Here is a 6581-nt window from a genome sequence, read left to right as displayed (position 1 = left end):
GCCGCCGACCACGCCCCGGCCGGGTCCGGTCGCTCCAGCCGGCCCTGACCTCATCTCCGGCTTCCTCTCGACCCTACTCCGACGATCTGCTCCGTCCTGCCTCGATCCGTGCACCCGAGCCGGATCCAGATCTGGAAAACCCTAGGTTGACTTAGTCTGCATTATTTTTAGCCCTGTTCATTGCATCATAACTCTGTCATTGTAGCTCCGTTTCATGCGCATGAGATATCGAAATGTTCATTAGGATGGGGTCTTCATTTTGTTCCATTGGGCCATGTTCATTTGAGGTCATCCCGATGCCCAAATTTGTGATGCATGAGTGATATATAATGTTAGTTTCTGTTTCTTAACAGAATGTGTGCATTTGTCATTTTTGCTACATTTATTATGTTCATCTTATGGGCATGAGCTCTACATGTGTTTTGAACTATGCCATGTCTTCTTTACAGAGGTGCTTTCCATGTATTTTTTTGATTGATGTGGTGACTAGAACAAGCATGCAAACTAGGCTTCGTGATGTTGCTGATTTTAGTCCCTGTTTAGCTGTTATTTTGATGCCATGTAAACATGTTATTACAGAGAGATCCATGCATATTTGGAGATACTTCACTAAGGATGATTTGAACATATGGTTATGTTCTATCCATCCATGCCCCTGTTTGCAATTATGGAGTAGTCTAGCATGTCATTTGCGTGCTCTAATTTTGCTATAAAACATTTCCTGGCAGATTGTTTACATGTTATTCAATTTTGCCAAGGTTATTGTAGTTGATCCTTGCATGCTATGAACTTGTTCTTGCCTTGGTTAGTTTCATAAACATGTCTTCTTGATGATGCTATGCTTATCTTGTCATGCAATGACTTGTGGTGAGTGAATCGAGCTAGCAAAGTTGCCTTGATAATTCTGTCAATGCCACGCTCTGTTTGCTGAATCTGTTAACAAAACTTTGCTATGTTTACATGGGTGCCATCATATTTTCTAATCCTTTTTGGCTCATGGTCAGTAAGGGACTTTTGTTCTATGCTTTGTGTAGAATCATACCTTGTCTTGTTTTGCTATTATAAGTTCCTGTAACATTTTGATTGCTTGCTCTGAACATTGCTACCTGATGCTGTTTATGCCATGTCCAAGCTGATATCTTTTGTACTTTTGCCATGCTTGTTTGAACCTGCTATTGTGTGCTTTAGCCGTAGCTCAGTGTTCCTCTTTTGTCAATATCTCCTGTAGATCACTGCCATATGATTTGTTTTGATGTTGGGGTGTTGTAGCATAGTTTCTTGTTGCATCCTAAGTAGCATCATCTGTTAATCGCAGATTTGTGTCATTCTTATTTTGCTTGCCATTTGCAAACCGTGCATCCGTTCCCAGTGATCTTTATATCGATTTCAACCGAAATCACCTCATCTTTCCAGCGATATACTTGGTTTGCCAAGTTGATGCCTTGTTCATCCTTTTTCCTCCCGGAGCACGCATACGCATTGCATATCAAATCTCGCATATCATGACATGTATTGCATCATGTGGCTTGTGCATTGCATCGTGATTTATTGTGGTTCCATTGCTTGTGTTCTTGCTTTGGGTAGAGCCGAGATACGAGTACGTGCACGAGGAACCTGTTGAGTACACTAACGAGGATCAAGCCTTCGACAACTTCTAGAACTTTGCAGGCAAGATGACCATACCTTCGATATCACTTCTATCTTTGCTTTGCTAGATGCTCGCTCTATCGCTATGTTAGCTCTACCTACCACTTGTTTATCATGCCTCCCATATTGCCATGTCAAGCCTCTAACCATCATTTCCTAGGAAACCGTTGTTTGGCTATGTCACCGCTTTTGCTCAGCCCCTCTTATAGCGTTGCTAGTTCCAGGTGAAGATGAAGTTTGTTCCTTGTTGGAACATGGATATTTGGGATATCACAATATCTCTTGTTTAATTAATGCACTTTATATACTTGGTAAAGGGTGGAAGGCTCAGCCTTATGCCTGGTGTCTTGTTCCACTCTTGCCGCCCTAGTTTCCGTCATACCGGTGTTATGTTCCTTGATTTTGCGTTCCTTACGCGGTTGGGTGATTTATAGGACCCCCTTGATAGTTTGATTTGAATAAAACTCCTCCAGCAAGGCCCAAACTTGGTTTCACCCCCCCCGGGCCAGTGCTCCTTCGAGTGCTGGTCCAACCTAAGCGATGTCCGGCGCCCCTTGGGCAACCTGGGTCTATGCCAACCCAACGCCTGGCTCATCCGGTGTGCCCTGAGAACGAGATATGTGCAGCTCCTATCAGGATTTGTCGGCACTTCGGGCGGCTTTGCTGGTCTTGTTTTACTATTGTCGAAATGTCTTGTAAACCGGGATTCCGAGGCTGATTGGGTCTTCCCGGGAGAAGGTATATCCTTCACTGACCGTGAGAGCTTGTGATGGGCTAAGTTGGGACACCCCTGCAGGGTATATTATCTTTCGAAAGCCGTGCCCGCGGTTATGAGTCAGATGGGCATTTTTTAATGTCCGGTTGTAGATAACTTGACACTTGACTTCATTAAAATGCATCAACCGTGTGTGTAGCCGTGATGGTCTCTTCTCGGCGGAGTCCGGGAAGTGAACAGGGTTTGGGTTATGTATGAACATAAGTAGTTTCAGGATCACTTCTTGATTACTTCTAGCTTCTCGACCGATGTGTTGCTTCTCTTCTCGCTCTCATTTGCGTATGTTAGCCACCATATATGCTTAGTGCTTGCTGCAGCTCCACCATATTACCCATTTTCTCCTACCCATGAGCTTAAATAGTCTTGATCTCGCGGGTGTGAGATTGCTGAGTCCCCGTGGCTCACAGATTCTACCAAAACAGATGTAGGTGCCGAGGATACCAGCACAAGTGGCTCCACCGAGCTCAAGTGGGAGTTTGGTGAGGACCTTGGTCGTTACTATGTTTCGTTTCCAGATGATCAGTAGCGGAGCCCAGTCGGGACGATCGGGGATCTAGCATTTGGGGTTATCTTCTTTTCATTTGGATTTGACCGTAGTTGGTCTATGAGTGTATTTTGAATGATGTATGATCTTATTTATGTAATGTGTGAAGTGGTGATTGTAAGCCAACTCTCTTTATCCCATTCTTGTTCATTACATGGGATATTGTGAAATTGACCCTTCTTGCGACAAAACCACCATGCGGTTATGCCTCTAAGTCGTGCTTCGACATGTGGGAGATATAGCCGCATCGTGGGTGTTACAAGTTGGTAATCAGAGCCATCCCTGACTTAGGAGCCCCCTGCTTGATTGATTGCTGGCGTTGTTGAGTCTAGAACAAAAATGTTTTGAGTCTTTGGATTATATATATCGGAGAGTAGGATTCTTTTTACTCCTCAGTCCCTTCGTCGCTCTGGTGAGGTCTCCTGACGTAGATGTTTTGACTTTCCTCTCCTCAAATTTCACTAAAAAAATTTAGGATCATGCGGGTATCTTGCAATCGTTCCAATGGTTTTGTGACGAGAAAATTGTTATTGGTGCCTCCTGTCTTTTAGGGGTTGTGGCAGTGTCCCGGGGAGTTGAGCTCCGAGGTGTTGTAGTCACAATTTTATCGTTTCAGTTCTGGAATACCTGAGTTTTGCCGACATCGAAAATCTCTTTTATGTAGTTGTTGGTGAGATAACCTCGACGCCACCCAGTACTGGGGCGGGAGTTCGGGAGTATTGCCATAACTCATATAACGGATGCTTTTCGAAGGTTGAGGTACATGGTTTCTGAAGGTTTCTTGGTTATGTGTTGACGGATGGATACAGCTGGATGTAGGGATTGTTAGTTTGGGTGAGATATATTGCTTCCCCTGTATCCCCAACACTTGATTGCATAACCGGAAAGTTTCGGGAGTTTATAGGTGGGATTCAAGTAGCTCTAGCATTTCTTCCCGCAGATATTTGGTTTGTGATTGTGTAATCCTTACCACTTATTTGTTCCAGTTGTACCTTGTTTATTTCATTCATCAAACTCTTATCAAGTGGCTTCTCACCTTTATGGATGTGTGATGTTAGCTTTGGAATTCATTCGTTCATCCTTGTTCGAATGTTTATTGTGAAGACTATATGTTGCAATTTCTATTCGTTGATTCAACTTGTCTATCTGTCTATCAAAATGCTAATGGATGTCACCCTCTTCAGGATGGCTCCACCAACGCGTCCGAATCCGGAACGCAATGATGGGAGTCAGGTGAATCCTCCACCTCCACCTCCGCCTCCGGAGGCATGACAAGCTTTGATGGCAACCACAAACGCCAACGCTCAGTTGCTGATTCAGCTCATGCCAGAGCGAAACCAAGGCCAAGGCAACCAAGGGAATCAAGGTCAAGGGCAGTTCAACCATCAGCCTCAATTTCCTACCTTCAACCAGTTCCTGTCAAATCGGCCGAAGTCTTTCAGCTACTATGTCGAGGCCACAGACGCCGATGATTGTCTCGTGGATATCAACAAGCATTTTGAATGTAGCAATGTCAGGCCTGAGGACTATGTCAAGTTCGCTTCTTTTCAGCTCAAGGATCAAGCAGCTGATTGGTTCCGGCAATACAAGGATTCCAGAGGAGGTCGAGTGATTACTTGGACTGATTTCTGTCGGGACTTTAAAGCTCATCACATTCCTACCAGTGTTGTTGAGAGCAAGCGTGAGGAGTTCCGCAATCTCAAGCAAGGCAACATGTCAGTGTACGAATACAACAAGCAGTTTCAGAAACTTGCTCGCTTCGCTAAACAAGACGTTCCTGATGAGAAGAGTATGATTTATCAATTCAGAGGTGGCCTTAGAGAGGATCTGCAGTTAGCTCTCGTTCTTGTTGAGCCTACTCAGTTTGATCAATTCTACAATATGGCCCTCAAGCAAGAAGGTGCTCAGCTCAAGAAGCCTAGAACTGAACCTGTTTGCAAGCATCCTTATAAGCTTCGACCCAAGGAGCTAAAGGAATTGAAGAAACAGCTCGATGAACAAGAGCGACTGGGTTTTATCAGACCGAGTTCATCTCCATGGGGTTGTGGAGTTCTTTTTGTCCAGAAGAAGGATGGCATGGACCGACTTTGCATCGATTACCGTCCATTGAACAAAAAGACAATCAAGAACAAGTATCCACTTCCCAACATCAATGAGCTTTTCGAGCAACTCAAAGGTGCTAAAGTTTTCTCCAAGCTTGACCTTCGTATGGGTTATCATCAGATTCGCATTCGTGAACAAGATATTCCCAAGACATCATTCAGAACAAGCTTTGGTTCTTATGAATATATTGTCATGTCTTTCGGCCTTGTCAATGCTCCTCCAACGTTCTCTCGCATGATGAACTTTATCTTCAACCCCTACACCAATGAATTCGTTTTGGTGTATCTCGATGATATCTTGGTCTTCTCCAAGAATAAGAAGGATCATGCCAAACATTTGCGATTGGTGCTCGATAAGCTCAGAGAGTATCAATTCTATGCGAAGTTTTCCAAATGTGAATTCTGGCTTGATGAAGTTCTTTACCTTGGTCATATCATCTCCGCCAAGGGCATTGTTGTTAATCCCGCGAAGGTGTCTGCAGTTGTGAATTGGGAACCTCCGCAGAATGTCAAGCAGCTCCGCAGTTTTCTTGGTCTTGCAAGCTATTGCCGAAGATTCGTTGAGAACTTCTCTAAGATTGCAAAGCCTCTTTCCAACCTCCTCCAGAAGCATGTCAAGTATGTCTGGACGCCTAAGTGTGATGTTGCTTTCAACACCCTCAAAGAGAAGCTAGTCACAGCTCCTGTCTTGACTCCTCCTGATGAATCCAAGCCATTCAAAGTTTCTGTGATGCTTCTCTTCAAGGTCTCGGTGCTGTGTTAATGCAAGAGAAGAAAGTTGTGTCCTATACCTCTCGTCAGTTGAAGCCTAACGAAAAGAACTACCCCACTCACGATCTTGAGTTGGCGGCAGTTGTCCATGCATTGATAACATGGAGACATCTCTTATTGGGAAGGCAAGTGGAAATTTTCACCGATCACGAGAGCCTCAAGTATATCTTCACTCAACCCAACCTCAACCTCAGACAAACTCGATGGGTCGAAATGATTCAAGAGTACAATCCAAGTATAGAATATACTCCTGGCAAGGCGAATGTGATTGCAGATGCTCTGAGCAGAAAGGCTTGTTGCAACAGTTTAATTCTCAAGCCATTTCAACCGGATCTTTGTGAAGCTTTCCGCAAGCTGAATCTTCGAGTTGTTCCTCAAGGCTTTCTTGCCAACCTCGTAGCCTCTCCTACTTTGGAAGATCAAATTCGTGAGGCACAACTCCTGGATACCATGGCGAAGAAGGTGAAACATGGTATTGACAAGGGCATCTCCAAATACAAGTGCTATCGCTTGGATGACAAAGATACTCTTTTCTTTGAGGATCGTATTGTGGTTCCTAAAGGCGATCTGAGAAAAGTTATCATGAATGAGGCACACAATTCCCTCCTATCCATTCATCCTGGAAGTACGAAGATGTACCATGACCTCAAGCAGTCGTATTGGTGGACTTGAATGAAGCGAGAAATTGCTCAATTCGTGAATGAATGTGATGTCTGCCGAAGGGTGAAAGCAGAACACCAAC

This window comes from Triticum aestivum, chromosome 7B (assembly GCF_018294505.1).
Source record: "Triticum aestivum cultivar Chinese Spring chromosome 7B, IWGSC CS RefSeq v2.1, whole genome shotgun sequence".
NCBI lineage: Eukaryota > Viridiplantae > Streptophyta > Magnoliopsida > Poales > Poaceae > Triticum > Triticum aestivum.
Note: the sequence above shows the minus strand (reverse complement) of the source record.